General features: G+C 34.8%; 1 long non-coding RNA gene across 7 annotated transcripts in view; it reads right to left on the minus strand.

The window, feature by feature from the left end:
- Positions 1–204: 204 nt before the first annotated feature.
- LOC125613195 overlaps positions 205–20,830 on the minus strand; it is a 60,753-nt gene continuing 40,127 nt past the window's right edge. For 6 of the 7 annotated variants that reach the window (XR_007343685.1, XR_007343686.1, XR_007343680.1 and 3 more), the window contains one exon: positions 11,053–12,639. This is a non-coding gene — a long non-coding RNA (uncharacterized LOC125613195). Of the gene's footprint in view, positions 1,097–11,052; positions 12,640–20,830 lie in introns of those variants that run through there. The other variant, XR_007343681.1, reaches the window with a different exon arrangement.

Raw genomic sequence — 20,830 nt, forward strand, 5'->3', positions numbered from 1 at the left:
AATGGAGCCCAAATAAAAATAGTGGTATCTCCAAAATTTCTCTTAGGGGTGGCTTAGGAGAGGGAATAGGGCAGAGGTTCAGGGAAAGGGAGATGACTTAGGTACTTGTTTTGAAGTTACATTTGACAACAAGATATGCTTTTTACTTAGATTTTCAGGGATAGGGGAATAAGTAAAATCTCTACACAACACTCTTTGCTTTCCCACTGCTTAAAATGTTAGCACTTTATGAATAAGCTGATGATTACAACAAAGTATTTTTTAAAAACAAGCAAATTACATATACACCTGTTTTAAATCAACATCTTTCTCCAATCTGTGGATAAGATAGAAGTTCAATGTGTATTTTCTGCAAAGCATATAAAAGAACAAGTCTTCAGTTTAAGGGATCTAATAGCCTGAGAGCCTCTTGAGAATCTAGATTAATGGAGGTTACTTGGAGAATTGCAGAACAGAGGAAATCCAGCTAGTGAATGTGTAACACTTGGATCCAAAAGCTAAAATGCTATCTCCTGAGACAAAAGCAAACAAAGAGAAATAGCCACAGATGTAATAAAATACTGATGATGTAAGTTTTTCCTGTTGTGTTTTGCCTTTGCAGATACAATGTAGGTTTACATATAAGACTATCAATTATATCAGCATAAAATATAGATTATGGAGAAAATCTATGTTAATTATCACTATTCAATAGTTTCCATATTCTCTAATGATACTGCTACCTATAGTCACCAAAATACTATGTAGGCTTCTACCTATGTAAAGTAATCCCTGACAGTAGTTATTTTCCCTTTTAGAATTTAAATTACAGAATATTTAAATGCTGCTTGGAATTCAAATACTATTAAACCAATCACTGTAATTTTAAAAGGTAAAACTTAGTTCACATCTTCTTGGGAGGATCAGGATTCATGGCGCCTCCGTTCAGAGGAAGAGGAATCTAAAGTGCAGGAAAGGTGATCAGCCATAGTCCAGAAAAAGCAAAGAAATTCAGTGAGGACCGGTGATTCTCTGAGGAAGTTGAGCCTGAGGTATTGAAGCCTCTTTGACAGTCCTAGCAAACTCATTTCTTTTAACTTCACTCATGGATATTGACCTGGGAATACCAAGAATAAAATAAAATTTAACTTTGTAATAGATTTAAAAAAAAATTGATGAGAAAAAGAATAGTAAGTACAAGATTTTGGAGACAAAAATAATGAGTGAGGTAATAAATCAATAAGATAGAAAAACTAATTTTTATAAATATTGAGTGCTCTCAATTGGCTTCTATCTGGAGACTCATGGGGAAGCTTCCTACTTGCCCATAGCAGATAACCTATACCACTACTACCTGTTGCTTTGTTAGTGAACGTCCTGGAGGCCATGGAACTGCATGATTTGGATTAATCTAGATTTTTGAATTGCACATGCTGAAGAATTCACAGAACCTGGAAATTCATATAACATTTTTATTGTGCCAAGTAGGGTCTTTAAAAATAATTACCATATATAATCACCCTTGTTTAAAAAAACATTAAACTTTAAATATTGCAAGACATTCTCAGAATCAAGAATAGTTTCCCAAACTGAATAATTGATTGAATATGTTCTGCATTCTGACAATCTCTGATTTTCTCCTTTTTCCCCCCTACATTTTGCTGAAGGGCAGTACCAATTTTGCCATGGGGTGGCATTGAGGACCAGTGTCTGTGGCTTATGTCTGAGACTTACACAGGACTCTCTAACAGTAGCTTCAGTTAAGTGTGATGAGAGTCGTGTATATCATTTCTTAGAGATAACCTAGAAGCATCCGAGGAGCCCCTTTAATTGGCCAACATCAGAACAGCTGGAGAAATAAATACATTTATGAGGAGAAGCTGGCTAAACATCAAAATACAGTGCTTTGTGAAGGCAGTAATTGAGGTGAGTGAATTTTAATCTTAAATGAGACATAAAAAGGAGAGCAAATCAATTCAATTGTTTAATTAGAAATAACAATTCACAATTAGAAGAAAAGGGGATAACTTTAAAAGTAAATGGCTCAATTTATGATAAGCCCTAGAGGTTTTATACTATGAATTATTTTAAGGCATGTGTTTGGAAGTGCAGTTTGTATTTATCTCTCTGTGAGCTGTTTGGATCGTGAGAGCCCTACTTATGCCTTGTTTCAGCTTCTTGAAACAGGATTTTGTTGTCAGTTGCAGGAACACTAATATAAAAAGCAGAATCTGTGTGCATTGTTGGTACACATAGATCATCGTTGAGGGCCATGAGAAATGTGCAGGTGTTCTTTCGCTGTACCAGTAAAGCCAATGTTTTTTTTCGCTGTTGTAAGTTTGTGTGCTTATACTTTCCTAAGTTGCTCCTTTCAGAATAATTTCCCCAGAGTCAAATCCCAGCCAAGTGCAGCCTTTACATATCGAGGCGGGCATAAATGCTAGCTGGAGGGTTTTTCTGAAGTTGTAAAAAGGTTGATGGGTTCTTTATTGGTTGGCTCAAGTATGAAATTGAGGAGGTTTTCATATCAGAACAGCTGCACTTAAATTTTCCATCCATAACACCTCCCAATTTATTCAAAATCAGGGGATAATTGGAAAACCAGCTTCATAAAATTCTGGCTTTTGAAAATAAAATAAAATTGTCTTAAAACATGCAAAGTAGATTGTTAATTGTTGACTGCACTTTCTTTCATAGCAGCAACTGTGCATTCTTTCATGGCCTGCTTGACTGTTTATGTGTGTCACCTGTATCTGTTTGTTTCAGTTATAAAATGTTCTTTTACTGCAGTAAGAATAACTTCTTATTTGTTGTACCTTAGTTAACATGGGAAACCCTCATTATATATATTCAGTTGGGTAAAGCAATAGCAAAACAAAATGGATTTTCATGGACAGAATTTACATGGCTGAAAACAGCATGTTTTATCTCTAAGATAAATGTTATCATCTTTTTCTGATTGTTGCTCTGCAATTTTTATGAAAAACAAAATAAAAATATGTCAAAATGAAAAGGCAATTTTTTCTCTTTACAAAATGGCAAATACATCTGTCAAATTCCCTAAGAATTGAAAATGGCTTTTATTAGTACTTTTAAAAAATCTCAGATGTAATTACATTAAGTAATTTGGTTTCCAGAGGAGTTTGAATAATTAAAAAGCACCTGCTGATTTTCCTCTGGTAGAGTGAAAAAGGATTTTAATAATAGACGAAGAGTAGAAACAGAAAGAAAAGTCTTCAGGTGATGGATCACGTTAAGTAACAAATTTATGAATTTTAAAATTTCAAGCTTATCAAGATATGCTATCTATTAGCCACAGATGGATGACATTAGCAAGAAACCAGTTACACTGTTGTGTTTTTTATGTAACAATGATAAATGCTCCCCCTTCCCCCTTTCATTTGTCTGTTCAATATCCATATGGGAGACTTGAACTCCATTTGACTCTGTATGGAATTGGGGTGAGGGCTAGTGTGGATAAATGAAATTCACAGATAATCTCAAAACGTTTTAGCTTTCATCTCCCCTATCTCCCCTGCCTCTGAATTATTTTGGAGACACTGAGATGCTGCAAATTGTACTGAGTGCATTTTTTCCCCATTTCCTACTTTGGTTGATTACGTTAACAGAAGTTTAGGGAAAATGGAATGGTCGGTGAGTAGGCATGAGGAAAAAGGCATTGACTTTAGCTCCTCATCCTGAAGTTAGCAAGGCTCGTCTGAGTTCTTTTCCTTGCAAAGCATGTTTTCAGCCCCAACTAGTTACAATCTGCTTACCGGTGAGGACCACCATGCCAATAATTGCTCAGACCCTGAATGAGATAAAGGATCCAGGTGTTACAGAAACCAGCTTGCATGGTACAAGTCAGCTTTTATTGTTGGTGGTGTGTTACCCAAGCATGGGGATGGATGGCTGTCTTATTTATAGTGACCCAAGAGTATTTTCCACCCCATGCTGTGGCGAAGTTGAGGTAGCAGAAGGTTGTGCCTTAGTTCACCTTATCAGATGAAGAGAAAGAAAACAAGATCAAACACCTGAAAATTTGCCACTTAACCACAACAACTTTAATGAGACAAGCCCTTATCTCCCTTTGGGGCTGTAATCATGAGAAGACTATGTTTGCAAGTTTTTAATGTAATGATCAGTTCTTTTGATGAAAAATACTCTATGTGGGGTTAAAGGTGACTGGATGACTGAAAATAAACTCTTTTTAAAAATTTTTTATTGTAACTCCTGCTGAAAACCAATTGGTTCATTGATTTTTAAAATGAGGACTAGCCCCATTTTCAGGAGGCTGAGACAGGAGAATCATGCGTTAGAGGCCAACCACAGGAAATTGGCAAGACCCTATCTCAGAAAAAAAAAACAAAACAAACCAAGGACCAAAGATGTAGCTCAGTGGTAAAGTGTCCCTGGGTTCAATCTCCTGTGCCAAAATAATAACCATAATTCATAAATGTAAGAACTATCCTCTAAGTAGGTATTATTTTTATTTATTTTGAAAACCAAGATCCAAACCAAGAAGCCTTCTGTTTACTTATTTGTAAAAACATCCATAAACTTATTCATTCTTTATTCTGACTTTTCACTATAAAGAATCATTCTCATTTCTTTGGCTGTAGGGCATCCAAGTTTTAAATCTTTTGTATCTAAACACCAGGAGGTGCTATAAGATAACATTAGGAAATACTTCCACCTTTGATTTATAGATTCTAGTTACATAAAGTTTATTTTAAAATGTTCAAATTCTAAGGCATGCTGCATAGCAGACCATCTTCTGGATTGGAAGAACTATTTCCAGAGAGGACAGTACCTTTGTCAAGAGTTCACAGGAGCTAGTGAAGTTTTGCAGAAAGACATTTTCAACAACAAGCCTACAACCAGGAAGTATTTATGGAAGGACAATAGTTAAAGAATGTTGAAAATGATATTTTCGTTTTGTGTAAGAGTTTACAATGCAATGAGAAGGCTGGGAAAGAAAATGAAGTGAAATTCTGGAGCTGCTGTATTACCTCGTGCCTGAGTGAATATTTGCTCTTCCAAATCTGATTAGGAAGACTGAAGATAACCTTTTCATGTATAAAGAGAATCTTGTATTTTTCTGGTGAACTAGTAGCATCCTCCTAGAAGAAGCATTCTAATAAGTAATTTTTAAAAATTGTCAGATTTGGGCTGGGGATATAGCTCGGTTAGTAGAGTGCTTGCCTTACATGCACAAGGCCCTGCATTCAATCCCCAGCAACACACACACACACACACACACACACACACACACACACACAAACTCTGTCAGATTCCTTGAGGTATAATTTACATAAAATAAAAATAACCAATTTTAACTATGTAATTTGATTAATCTTGACAAATATATACATCTAGTCAAGTCACAACCATCAGTGACCTCATATAGAACAATTGTATTACCCACTCTCCTGTATGCCCCTTTCAGTTAATATAACCAGCTCTACACCCAAGCAACTGTTAATCTGTTTTCTATGACTGTAAATTTTACCTTTTCTAGAATTTTGTATTAGTCTTTTGTGGCCAACTTTTTTTTTGCTTATCATAATACTTTTGAGATTCATCCATGTTGTATGTATTAGTAGCTTATCCTTTTTATTATGAACTGTTTATACATTATCTAGATGCATTATCTAGATGTATTCATTGACAACTTGATGAAGATTTGAGTTCTTTCAGGTTTGGGGGCAATATGAATCAAAATATAAAATTTTCATGTGCAAATCTTTGTGTGAACATATGATTTTCCTTTTCTCTTGTGTACATGCTGGGAGTAGAATAGCTAGAACAGAGTGGGTATATTTTTAACTTTTTAAGAACTACTGCAATTTTTGTTTTCAAAGTGGCTGTACTATCTTAACACTAAAAAAAAGTATGAAAGTTCCTAATCCTCCACACTTCACCACCACTTCGTATGGTAAGTCTTTTTAATTTTCACCATTCATAGTGGTTTTGATTTGCATTTCCTGAATGATTAATGTTACTGAACATCTTTTTACATATTGATTTGATATCTGCACATGTCCTTCAGAAAAGATTTTATTCAAATGTTTAGCCAGTTTTTCACTGGGTTGTGTTTTCTTAATTGAGTTTTGGGAGATCTCCATATATAAAAATACAAATCCTTTATAAGATATTTTCTTCCATTTTGTGTTTTGTCTTCTCATTCACTTTTTTGAAGAGTGGAAGTTGTTAGTTTTGATGATATCTTCACTTCTTTTTTTTCTTTTATAAACCATGCCTTTTATGTTCAAAGAATTATCTGTGAAGTTTTCTTCTAGAAGTTTTATAGTTTTCAGTTCTACTTTAGGATTGTGGTTATTTGTGTTAATTTTGTATATAGTGTAAGACTGGATCAAAGTTCATTAATTTTGTATATGAATATCCAACTTTTTCGGCATCCTTGGTTAAAAAAAGAGTGTAGTTTCCCCACTGCTTTATGCATGTGGGTTCATTTGTGGATTCTATACTGATCTGATGACCTTTTCTTTCCTGCAAGTACTAACCAGGCCCAATCCTGCTTAACTTCTGATATCAGGGCTCTTCTAGGAGTGAAGTCTTGTCCAGATACATAGGTTGCGCACTCATGAGCCAGCCTTTATTGCAGCATTGGTTTTAATTTTAACTTGGTTTTAATTTGAACTTCACTCTTCCTTTTCAAAGTTATTCTGGCTATTCTCGCTTCTTTGTATTTTCATATGAATTTTTTGAAACAGTTTAAACAATTTGGTAGAATCTTTTAAGATTGTAGTGAATTTATAGTGAACTTAGTTAATTCAATTTGAAGAGGATAGTTTTCATCACAATATTATGTGTTCACACCCATTCAGCACTATCTAGCTTTATTTACTTTTCATAGTGAGTTTTGTAGTTGGTGTTTTTCAAGGAGCTTGTTTCTTTTATCAGCATTGTTAAATTTCTTGACAAAAAGTTGTCCAGAATAGTCTTTCAGCTTCCACTGTGTCTAGTATCTCTGGTAATAAACACATCTTTCATTTCTGATATAGGAAATTATATTTTCTCGTTTCCCTAATCAATCTGACTAGAGTTTTATTAATTTTATTGAATTTTTATCTTTGTTTTCACTGATTTTCTTTATTGCTTGTATATTTTTCATTTCATTCATTTTTGCTCTTATTTGTATTTTTTCCTATTTGCTTTTTTCTTAATTTTCTCTTCTTTCCCTAGTTTGTTAACGTGAAAACTGAGTTTGATACGAGCTCTTTCTGTTCTAAAATAGGTGCTTAGTGCTATAATTGCCTATCTAATTATTACTTTAGTTCCACCCCACAAATTTTGATATTCTATGTTTGCATTTTTATCTCACTAAAAGTATTTTCATTTTTAAAAATTCTTTTTTAATCTGTGAATTATTTTAAAATGTGTTATTTATCCAATAAATATTTCAGGATTTTCCAAAGCTTTTTCCATTATGTATTTCCCATTTAATTCTTTTGTGGTCAGACAACATTATTTGAATAACTTAAATTCTTTGAATTTTTTGAGTTTAGTTTTATTTGGTTGATTATTGTAGTGTGGTAACTATTCCATGTCCCCCTGAGGAGGATGTATATTCTATTGTTATGTGGAGTGTTTTATCAATTTAAATTATATCAATTTGGTTGATAATGTTGAAATATTTTGTGTTCTTGCTGATGTTCTGGATACTTCTCTGCTGATTTTTGAGAGAAGAATATTGAAATAACTAAATCTAATTGTAGATTTGTCTATGTCTCCTTATGGTTCTATTATTGTTTTCTTCATATAATTTGAAACTGTTATTATATGTAAAAACATTGGGATTGTTTTGCCTCCATTATACTTAAACTCCTTGACATTATGTAATGACTTCTCTGTCCTCAGTAATATTCTTTTCTCTAAAATGTGTGCTATCTTGTATTCATATAAATATTCCAGCTTTCCTTTGATTAGTGATGAATGGTTTCTCTTCTTTCATAAAAGTAAAAGCTTTGAGCCTGTGAGCAGTGTATATTAGTGTCTTGTTTTTAATCCAGTTTGACAATCTCTGCCTTTTGAGTGGGGATTTTTAGACCACTTACATTCACTGTGATATGTATATGGTTGTTTTAGGGTTTTTTTTCCTTGCCATTTGTTTTCTGTGCTCTGTTCTTTGTCCCCCCTTTTGTACATTATACATCCACTTTTGCATTAATTTTACATTTCCTATATTTTATCTTTGTTAGAATATTAACTATCATTTTTTGTTTTATTTTAAGTATTGCTTTAGTGCTTATTTTGTGCATCTTTAAGTAATCACAGCCTACCTTCAAAGAATGTTACTCCATTTAATATATAGTATGAGAACCTTATGTTAATATTACTTTTATTTCTTCCCTTCAATGCTTTTTGCTATTGATTTCATGCATTTTATTATACATGTTATAGATACTATAGACTATTATTATTCTTTTATAAATAGTAAATTATCTGTTAAAGATATTTAAATAAGAAAATATATTACATATATTTACCCATATATTTGTATTTCCAGTCTTCTTTATTCATTAGTATAGATCCATATTTCTATCTGGCATTATTTTCACTCTTCCTAAAGTAATTCTTTTAAACATATCTTGTACTAGGCTAAACTATAGGCCTACTGGTGTTAAATTTCTTTCTGCTTTTGTATGTCTAAAAATATTTTTCTTTGGAAATCTAGTTTTTTCAAGATGCAAAATTCTAGATGAACAATTTGACCTTTTCCTTTCAGCACTTTTCCAGTTACTCCACTGTCTCATTACTATGAGAAATCTGCTGTCATCATTATTTTTGTTCCTATTTGCATATTATTTAAATTTTACATGTATATATTTAAAGATTTTCTCTTTATTACTGGTTTTGAGGAATTTGATTATGATATGCCTTTTTGTTGTTCTTTTCATGTTTCTTTTGCTTATAGTTCATTGGGCTTCTTGAATCTGTGGGACTATACTTTTAATTAGTTTCATAAATTGTTGAGCTATTATTTTTTGTGTATTCTGCCCTCTCACTTCATTCTTTCAGAGAATTCAGTTTCATGTATGTTAGACCACTTGACGTTGTCCTACATCTCACTACTATTCTTTTTAATTTTTAAGTTATTTTTTCCTTGTGCTGGTCATTTTGGATAGTTCCTACCATGAGGTATTTAAGTTCACTAATCTTTTCTTCTGAGATGTCTGATTTGTTGTGAATTCCAGAATATTTAATTCATCTTAGGCACTATTTTCACCCAGAAGTTTTATTTGGATTGTTTTAATAACTTTTATGTTTTCAAAGTTAACTTGTTGATCAATACTTGAGGAGGACCCTCTGCAGGTCTTAGGATTCTCTTTCTGCTCAGCATTTTCTTCACTAGCACTCTCCTGCAGTTCCAGCCAACCTCAGACTCTTACTCCTCTCCCTGGGAGTACACAGAGTTTTGCAGAAGTTCTCCCTTTCTGTTTTGTGGCCTGGAAATTATCTTCAGCCAATATATCTAGGCCAAGCATATGGCCACCTAGTTTATATTTTATTTCTCTGGGATCAGTGTCCCTTACTACCTGATGGCCAGTATCATGAAAACCATAATACATATACTATGTCATTTTGTTTTGTTTTTGTAATTTCAGTTTTTGTAATTTCTCTTAAATATGATCTCTTCTTGACTAGAAGTAGAGTTAATTCTCTTACTCTCTTAATACTTTCTTTTTTAAGAAAATATTACTTTAAACTTGATGCTTTTTACTGATGATTTTTCTACTGTTTCTATTGGCTAGTGGCAATCCTTTCTTCTCAGATTGCAGAAGAGTGAGTAGAACATTTTAATCTTTATTTGGAGTGTCAAAAAAAGTTTGTTTGCAGTATAAAGTTATTGACAACACCAAAACTGTGATTTCACCACTGGAAAATGTTAAATATGTAAATTGGGATACATAATTACAATTTGTTTTTTTGGTAGTTTGGGGATATTTGTAAGAAATATATAATTTAAACCTAAGTTCTTGAGATTTCTTTTTTTTTTTAATTCTAAAAGGGCTTTGCCTTATGTTAATTTTATGCAAATAATTTTTGAGTGTTACTGAACTGATCATGTTCACAAATGTCTGACTTCTTATTCTTATTTTTCTTAGTTTCCAGGATGGAAAATTCGATTGATTTTTAGTGTAACAAATATCTGCAACTATAATAGCTCAATTCTGAGAAATTTTAATTCTGGCAAAAAAATAAAACTTCAAATATTATAAAATTCTCTCTTTTAATTTATATATCTATCTTCTTTTAGAAAATTTATGTTAGAGTATTACATGCAATAATTTGCATTTGATTTTTTTCATTAACATGTTTTAAACATTTTTCTGAATTACCTTTTATATTTCTCCTTTTTTAAATTGCTGCAGACAGTTCCTGGTATGTATGTGTGTTATATGTTTATGACCAGTTCCTCTTGAAGTTTTAAGTAGAATTCTTTGTTCAACTAAAATGTCAGTGTCAGCTTCATGTGTTTTATATTTGATATTAAATACCTTTAGTGCTTGTATTCTATTTATTGAATTTTTGGATCATTCTAGTTGGCATATTCAGATGATAATTTTGGGCTAAGGTAAAGCGTGGATGACTTGAAAAGTATACAAAAGCAGCCTCTGCAACAACATTCTTTGGCAAAGCCCAGCCCCAAACCAAGCCAGTAGGTCTTTTCAGAGTGAATGCATTGTATTAGAGGTCATGAGGTCATGAGGTATCCTCATACTTTCTGTAGATGTTTTAGAAAATGCCTAAATTTGTACTTGTCTGGTGGGATTTGGTAGTTTGGCCTAAGTGAAACAGGTTCTAGTTTGGTGACCACACAGTACAAAGATGTTCAGATTTATGTTTATGCATATGTGTAAACTTCAGGTTTGAAACTGACATTCATTCAGTGAAATCAGGCAGACTGTTTTCCAAAGCAAGGTCTAGGATCACCAAGAAATTTCTGATAATGTTTTACAATGGGTTTGATGAAAGGAACTCTGAGACAAACAAAAATAAGAATGAAAGGACATCACCTTTAAAATAATACAAATATGCCACACATTTAGAATTGTTTTCTATTAAAAGGTCAAGTGCTTTCTAAGATATTATCAGATTAAATGTCACTAGAGCCATGGAGAAAGTATTAGTGATGGCACTACAGGTATCAGTGGGCTCCCCTTTTCCTCCAGGAGAGAAATGAGAAGTATTTATTGTGTAAATCCTTTAGGAAAGTTACTTAATATACATGTCTCCATAATCCTCAAAATAACAGAACGAGAACAGTATTGTTAGCCCTGAGATTCAGTGACATTAAGAGTATGAACATAGTTAGCAAGTGAGAAGGTCAGGGTTTGAATCCAGATGTATCTTTTCCAAAGTCCTATGCTTTTTCCTCTAGGAGGAAGATTTTTTCCCACTGTAGGATACTTGTATATGTGTATGTGAGACCACACACGTGTGTATGGAGAGTTGCTCCAGAATTCTCAAGCATTTCCATACTCTAAGGTTAAAAAAAACTAAACTATGCATAAAGTGAGGGAATATAAAATCAAAAAAATTAGTTGTAGATGGACACAATACCTTTGTTTTATTTATTTATATGTGGTGATGAGGATCACAATCTATGTCTCACCCATGCTAGGCAAGGGATCTACCATTGAGCCACAACCCCAGCCTGAGAATATAAATTTTAATATGAGCATGATCCCACTACTTAGTACCCTCCACTATTCCATTTGCAAACATTAATGGAGATGGAGTCTGGCTAAGAATTTAATTTTTGACAATTTCAAGAATACCACATTTTATTGAGGTGATCCAAGATGGGGGGCTACAGTGAGGCTATATTCTGGGTGCTCTGGGACCTGGGATTTAAGTAGTGGGAATACTGTTTCTCTGTTTAGAGAACCCTTGACAGCTGCTCCTGTGCAGGAATCATGGCTACTATGCAACACAGGTCTCTAGGCCTCGGTGTCAGTGCAGGACTCCTGGCCACTTGTCCATTCAGGTCCTCCAGGTACCTGAGTAGGACTACTGGCATGAGCATCCGCTCAGGACTCCTGGCTGTCCACAGCACAGGAATCCCAGCCACTGCTCTCACCTGGGACACCTGGCCACAGCCCATGCTCAGGAACTCCAGCCACCACTTCCGTGTGGACCCCCATCTGCCAATGTGGGGCTCCTCCAGTTGCCTCCATCTTGGGGCACTGCAACCACTGCCACAGTCCACTACATACAGTAGCCTGCACCTGGGGCAATGCACTGGGTCTGGTGATAGCCACCAGTCATAATACTGCACACAACAGTATATCTCTGAACATGCTGCTCAAAACCACTGCCAGTCCCCACCTGAACTGACATCCCATTGCTGAAAGCAGTCACCTCCATCTTGGGACACCTTCATTGCCATCTTTAGTTGGGGCAACTCCCAGCTTGGAACACCAGCTGGAGCTTAGAAGTGATATCAAGGTACAGAAAGTCCTCAACTCCCCCCTGTCTTCAGCAGCCACTAACCAGGCACAGTGCAGCTACATGGCTGGTGGATAGCTTGAAAAACCAGGTCCTGGACTGCCCAATATAAAACAGCTCTCTCCAACAGGTGCACAGTTCCCAGAGGACAGACCACAAGACGTCTGGAAAGAAAGGTTCCTGATTGGGAAGTAGAAAGGGAGAGGGTGAGTGAGGCATAGTTCAGAGACTAAATTAGAGACTAAGAATTGTGAGGTCTACAGGTGATATAAGGAGATAAGACCAGGTGCCCACATCACACGAATTGGACCTAAAGGAGATCCTTGGGGTTCAATCTCCCATTGGGGACTGGCTGGTGCCATACCCTACTTTCAGGCACCTTGCACCCCAGACCAATCCTCCCACCCTAATAACCTTCACCATCCTAAAGGTGGAGATACCAGCAAACAGCTAACAACCCCACCTATTGGATGAGAAGGAAAGATACTGATCTCTAACAAAAACAATCCTTGTATCTTCCTTCAAGATATTCTCTCTCTCTCTCTCTCTCTCTCTCTCTCTCTCTCTCTCTCTCCTCTTCTCTTGCCCTCACATCCCCCAACATTTGTGAAACCAAGTACTTTTCATGAATTAGGATACTGAGCACTGGGATGTCTGAATAGTATATTAGGTTGGTATTCTATATTCTTTTATCTCCTATTTTTACATTTCTACTTTTCTTAATATTTATGTTTGTTTGGTTTTTGGACTCTACTGTATTGCCACTTACTTGTCTCCCCCAAATCACTTTCTCTCTCTTCTCCTGCTAGATATTTAGATTCCTCTTTCACATTTTCTAAGATCTAATAACTCTATATCCTCACCTCCTACCTACTCAACATCTCATCCTACACCTCACCCCCAGTTCTTTGTCCACTATCAAAAGCTACAGACCCTTTTGCAAACATACTGTTCATATTATAGATAATAATTGAACTTACAATTTCTATATATTGTGACAAAACAGTGAACATCTTAATAGCAACTATTTGGCTTAAGGTTGTACATTGTTTGTATTGGGTTCTGTTCACATTGTTCTCCCCCTTAAAGGAGAAGATTGGAAACCTGCAGGGACACTATAAGCCTATAGGGTAAAAACTGTAATGCCTTGGATACTCAGTGCTAGAAGGGAAGAAACACAAATAACATGAAAAAGTGAAGAAAGTGCCCCCAACAAACCAAATCATTACATTATTAGAATCCATAGCCAGCACAACAGAAGAAATGACAAAGGAGTTGTTCAAGATTACATACTGAAAATGTTCTGTGAATTAAAAGATGATATAAGAGAGAAAATACAGGCAGCAAAAGATCATTTTGATAAAGATTACATAAGCAAATACAGGAAGCAAAAGTTTACTTCAATGAGAAGACAGAGATTCTGAAACAAACAAAAATCCTTGAAACGAAAGAAACAATAAACCAAATTAGCTTAATAGTAAGCATCACCAACAGATTATATCACTCAGAAGACAGGACCTCAGATAATGAAGACAAAATATATAATCTTAAAAAGAATGTTGACCACATAATGAAGATGTGAAACCATGAGCAGAATATTCACATATTATGGGATAACATAAAAAGACCAAATTTAAGAATTATTGGGATGGAGAAAGGCATAGAGTTCCAAACCAAAGGAATGAACAATCTATTCAACGATATAATATCATAAAGTTTTCCAAAAATGAAGAATAAATTGGAAAATCAAATACAAAAGGCTTACAGGACAACAAATGTAAAAAATCACAACAGATCCACACCAAATCACATTATAATGAAAATGCCTAACATACAGACTAAGGAGAGAATTTTAAAAGCCACAAGAGAAAGGAATCAGATAACATATAGGGAGAAACTGATTAGAATATGTGCAGACTTTTCAACCAAGACCCTGAAAGCTAGAAGGTCCTGGAACAATGTATATCAAGCTCTGAAAGAAAATGGATGTCAATCAAGAATCTTATATCCAGAAAAATTAAGCTTTATATTTGATGATAGAATAAAAATCTTCCATGATAAACAAAAGTTAAAAGAATTTACAACTAGAAAGCCTGCACTACAGAACATCCTCAGCAAAATATTCCAAGAGGATGAAATGAAAAACAACAATGAAAATCAGCAAAGGGAGGCATTACACTAAAGTAAAAACCAACCAAAGAAGAAACCAAGTCAAGTTAAATACCAAAATAAACAAATATGACCAGGATACAAGTCACATCTCAATAATAAACTTGAATGTTAATTTCCTAAACTGACCAATCAAAAGACATACACTGGCAGATTGGATTTTTTTAAAAAAAAGACCCAACAATATGCTGCCTTCAAGAGACTCATCTCATAGGAAAAAACATCCACAGACTAAAGTTGAAAGATTGGGAAAAAACATACCACTCACATGGATTTCTGAAACAAGCAGCAGTTTCCATCCTCATATTAAATAAACTAGACTTCAAGCCAAAGTTAATCAAAAGAATAAAGAAGGATATTTCATACTGCTTAAGGGAACCATGAATCAAAAGACATAACAATTATAAATATATATGCCCCAAACAATGGAGCATTTATGTTCATCAAACACTTCTCAAGTTCAAGAGTCAAATAGACCACAAGGCAATAATTCTGGGTGACTTTAATACACCTCCTTCACCACTAGATAGATATTCCAAATAAAAACTAAACAAAGAAACTATAGAACTCAATAATACAATCAATAACTTAGACTTAATGGACATATGTAGAATATTTCATCCATCAATGAGTGAATACACTTTCTTCTCAGCAGCACATGGGTCTTTCTGTAAAATATACCTTGTATTATGCCACAAAGCAACTCTTAGCAAATACAGAAAGTAGAGATACTACCCTGCATTCTATCAGATAATAATGGAATGAAGTTAGAAATCAATGATAAAATTAAAAAATAGAAGTTAGTCCAACACCTGAAAACTAAATAATATGCTATTGAATGAAAAATGGGTTGCAAAACACAACAATAAGAAGATCAAAAAAATCTTAGAGGTAAGTGAGAACACTGATGCAACATATTGAAATCTCTGGGACACTATGAAAACAGTACTAAGAGGAAAGTTCATTTCATGGAGCTCATTCCTTCAAAGAAGAAAAAGTCAACAAATAAATGACCTAACATTATATATCAAAGCCCTAGAAAAAGAAGAACAAATCAACACCAAAAGCAGCAGAAAACAGGAAATAATTAAAATCAGGGCTGAGATCAATGAAATGGAAACAATTGAAAAAATTGACAAAACAAAAAGTTGGTTCTTTGAAAAAATCAAATAAAATTGATAAATCCTTAGCCATGCTAATAAAGAGAAGGAGAGAGAAAACCCAAAATTGCTAACATATGTGATGAGAAAGGAAATATCAGGACAGACACTACAGAAATACAAAAGATAATTAAAATTATTTTGAAAATTTGTAGTATAATAAAATAGAAAATATCCAAATTTCTAGAGTCATATGATTTGCCCAAACTGAATCAGGATGATATACATAATTTAAACACATCAATTTCAAGCAATGAAATAGAAGATGCCATCAGAAGCCTACCAACCAAGAAAAGCCCATGACTGGATGGATACCACAGCTGAGTTCTACAAGACCTTTAAAGAGGAACTAATACCAATACTCTTCAAACTCTTTAATGAAATAGAAAAAGAGGGAACACTTCTAAACTCATTCTATGAGGCCAATATCACCCTGATTCCAAAACCAGAGAAAGCCACATTTAAAAAGAAACCTTCAGACCAATGTCTCCAATGAACATAGATGCAAAAACAATTCTCAATAAAATTCTGGCAAATCAAATACAGAATCATATCAAAAAGATAGTGCACCATGATCAAGTAGGGTTCATCCTAGGAATGAAAGTTTGGTTCAATATTCAGAAATCAATAAATGTAATTCATTACATCAATAGAATCATAGATAAAAATCATATGATCATCTCAATAGATGCAGAGAAAGCATTTGACAAAATACAGCACTGCTTCATGTTCAAAACACTAGAAAAAATAGGGATAACACAAACATATTTCAACATTGTAAAAGCTATCTATGCTAAACCCCAGGGCAATATCATTCTAAATGGAGAAAAATTGAAAGCATTCTCTCTAAAAACTGGAATAAGACAGGGATGCCCTCTTTCACCACTATTTAACATAGTTCTTGAAACTTGAGCCAGAGAAATTAGATAGATGAAAGAAATTAAATGGATATGGGTAGAAAAAGAAGAATTCAAATTATCACCATTTGCCAACAATTTGATTCTATACCTAGAAAATCCAAAAAAAATTCCACCAGAAAACTTGTAGAATTAATAAATGAATTCAGCAAACTAGCAGGATATAAAATCAATGCCCATAAATCAAAGGCATTTCTGTACACCCAGTGACAAATCCTCTGAAAGAGAAACTAGTAAAATTACCCCATTTACAATATCCTCAAAAAAAAAAAAAAAGGAAAGAAAAAAGAAAAAACAACTTGGAAATCAAGTTAACAAAAGAGGTGAAAGATCCCTACGATGAAAATTATAGAACACTAAAGAAAGAAATTAAAGAAAACCTTAGAAGATGGAAAGATCTCCCTTGTTCTTGAATAGGCAGAATTAATATTGTCAAAATGACAATACTACCAAAAGCACTATACAGATTTAATGCAATTCCAATCAAAATCCCAATCAAAATGACATTCCTCGTAGAAATAGAAAAAACAGTAATGAAATTTATCTGTGAAAATAAGAGACCCAGAATAGCTAAAATAATCCTTAGCAAGAAGAGTGAAGCAGGTAGCATCACTATACCAGACATTAAACTATACTGTAGAGCAATAGTAACAAAAACGGCATGGTATTGGCACCAAAATAGACTTGTAGAACAATGGTACAGAATAGAGGACAAAGATAAAAGTCAACCTAAATACAGTTATCTTATATTAAACAAAGATGCCAAAAACATATATTGGAGAAAGGATGGCCGCTTCAACAAATTGTACTGGGAAAACTGGAAATCAATATGAACAAAACTAAATTAAGCCCCTATCTCTCACCATGCACAAAACTCAACTCAAGTTGATCAAGTACCTAGGAATTAAACCAGAGACCCTACACCTAATAGAAGAAAAATAGACCCAAATCTCCATCATGTTGGATTAGGCCCTAACTTCCTTAATAAGACTCCTATAGCTCAAGAAATAAAATCAAGAATCAAAAAATGGGATTGATTTAAACTCAGAAGGTTCTTCTCAGCAAAATAAACTATCAGTAAAGTGAAAAGAGATCCTATATTTTGGGAGAAATTTTTTGCCACACCCATGTCAGATAGAGCACTAATCTCTAGGATGTATAAAGAACTAAAAAATCTTAACATCAAAAAAAAAATAAGGCAATTAATAAATGGCCCAAGCAACTGAACAGACACTTCTCAGAGAATGATATACAATCAATCAACAAATATATGAAAAAAAAATGTTCAACATCATTAGCAATTAGAGAAAGGTAAATCAAATTCACTCTAAGATTTCATCTCACTCCAGTCAGAATGGCAGCTACTTTGAATACAAACAATAAGTATTGGTGAGGATATGGGGAGAAAGGCACACTCAGACATTGCTGGTGGGACTGCAAATTGGTACAACCAATCTGGAAAGCAGTATGGAGATTCCTTGGAAAACTTGGAATAGAACCACCATTTGACCCAGCTATCCCACTCCTTGGTCTATACTCAAAAGACTTAAAAACAGTATACTACAGTGATACAGCCACATCAATGTTTATAGCAGCACCATTCATAAACAACAAAAAAAAGCTAAATTATGGAACCAACCTAGATGCCCTTCAGTAGATGAATGGATAAAGAAACTGTGGTATATATACACAATGGAATATTAGTATTAAAAGAGAATAAAATCATGGCATTTGTGGGTAAATGGATGGAGTTGAAGAATATTATGCTAAATGAAGTAAGCCAATCCCCAAAAAAACAAATGCCGAATATTTTCTCTGCTATGAGGATGCTCATCCACAATGAGGATGGTGTGGGGGGAGCATGGGAGGAGTGGAAGAACTTTAGATAGGGAAAAGGGGAGGCAGGGGAAGGAAGGGGGCAGTGGGGTAGGAAAGAAGGTGGAATGAGATGGACATGTATGAAGACATAAATGGTGTGACTCTAGTTTGTGCTAGGCATGAAAAATTGTGCTCTATATGTGTACTTTGAATTGAAATGTATTCTGCTGTCATATATGACTAATTGGAATAAATTAATAAATTTTTTTTAAATGCCAAACAAAATAAAAGAAGAATACCGCAGGCACACACCTGTAATCCCTGTGACTCAGGAAGGTGAGGCAGGGGATCCCAAGTTTGAGGCTAGCCTTAGCAACTAAATGAGGCTCTAAATAAAAAGGATTTAGGACATGGTTCAGTGGTAAAGCACCTCTGGGTTCCACTGAACCAAAAAACATCCCCAGTACCAAAAAAGAAAAAGAAATAAAATCAAAAATTTGTGTTCTTTCTTTGGTTGTCACTGAGCCTGGGAAAAAGAAAAAGAAATTCTTATGAGAAAAAGGTAGGATGTGGCTGGAAGAGGTGGGTCACTGGGACCCTGCCTTTTTGGGTATATATTTTATCCCTGCCAAGTGGAGTTTCTCTCTATGCTTCCTGGCACCATGTTCCCAACTGCTTCCCTCTGCCATGATGTTCTTCCCCATCTTGAAGCCCCAGGAATGGAGCAGGCTGTTTATGGACTATGACCTCTGAAACTATGAGCCCCCAAATAGCTTTTATCCTCTAAAATTGTTCTTGTCAGGTCCTTTGGTTACAGCAGCAAAAAAGATGACCTCTTCCATCATTAAATGTTCTGTTAAATTATTCACATATAATATCTTGTGTTCATATGGGCAATAGGGGAGAAGATGAAGGCCATGGTGAGAGAAAAGAGTAAGGGTAGGCGATGGCAGCCAGAGAAGGCTAACAGGGAGCTGCCATCTTCAAAGAATGAATCAGGGGCAGCAGTTTAAAGGGAGAGGTCAAAGGAGACTTCACTTTTGTTCCAGATTCCCATTCTATTCTGCTTTGAGAATCCACAGCAATATATTAGTACACTGGACTTCTCATAGCAATTGGGATGAAGACTAGAATCTAGAAGGAATTGGAGATTTTGGAAAGTAGGCTGGGAGACTTGGGGATGTTTGATTTCACTCACTTTCATACTCATTTGGCTTTCTTATTTCACTCTCTGGGGTAGTTCTAATATGCCTCACAAAAGTATTTTTGAAGTCACCCAGAACATCTTCAAAGTAATAACTTATTCCTTATTAATAAGTTACCAAGCTTACCAACAGTGCCCTTATAAGAGATTGTTATGGTTCTATATTAGGTATACCCCAAAAGTCCATGTGTGAGACAATACAAGGTTTAGAGGAGAAATGATGGGGTTATGAGAGTCTTAACCCAATCAGTGAATTAATCCCCTACTGTGACTGACTGAGTGATAACTGAAGATGGGTACCATGTGGCGGGAAGAGGTAGGTCATTGTGATCGAACCTTTGGGGTATGTATTTGGTGAACTGCACTTAGTCTTTCTCTGTCTGCTTTCCAGTCATCATGTGAGCAGCTTCCCTCTATCACATTCTTCTGTCATGATATTCTGCCTAACCATGAGCCCCAAGGAATAGAGCTGGCTGCCTATGGACTGAGACCTCTAAAACCACGAGTCTCTAAATAAACTTTTCTTCCTCTAAAATTGTTCTTGGTTGGGTCTTTTAGTCAGAGCTGCAAAAAAGCTGACTAAATCAGAGATCAAAACTCAGTGGCTTTCTCTTTTCACCACTTCTTTTTGCAGATGGTTGGAGAGACGTTTGTGCAGATGGGTAGGACTCCTTACAAATGGCTCTTTTACAAGGTGCTTCAAAGTCATACTCAGCATGTTGTAGATTTTATTTTATTTTTTTTTAAATTTTTTATTGTTGGCTGTTCAAAACATTACATAGTTCTTGATATATCATATTTCACACTTTGATTCAAGTGGGTTATGAGCTCCCATTTTTACCCCAAATACAGATTGCAGAATCACATCAGTTACACATCCATTGATTTACATATTGCCATACTAGTGTCTGTTGCGTTCTGCTGCCTTTCCTATCCTCTACTATCCCCCCTCCCCTCCCCTCCCCTCGCCTCTTCTCTCTCTGCCCCCTCTACTGACATTCATTTGTCTCCCTTGTATTATTTTTCCCTTTCCCCTCACTTCCTCTTGTATCTACTTTTGTATAACTCTGAGGGTCTCCTTCCATTTCCATGCAATTTCCCTT

Source organism: Marmota marmota, unplaced genomic scaffold (assembly GCF_001458135.2).
Source record: "Marmota marmota marmota unplaced genomic scaffold, marMar, whole genome shotgun sequence".
NCBI classification, from domain to species: domain Eukaryota; kingdom Metazoa; phylum Chordata; class Mammalia; order Rodentia; family Sciuridae; genus Marmota; species Marmota marmota.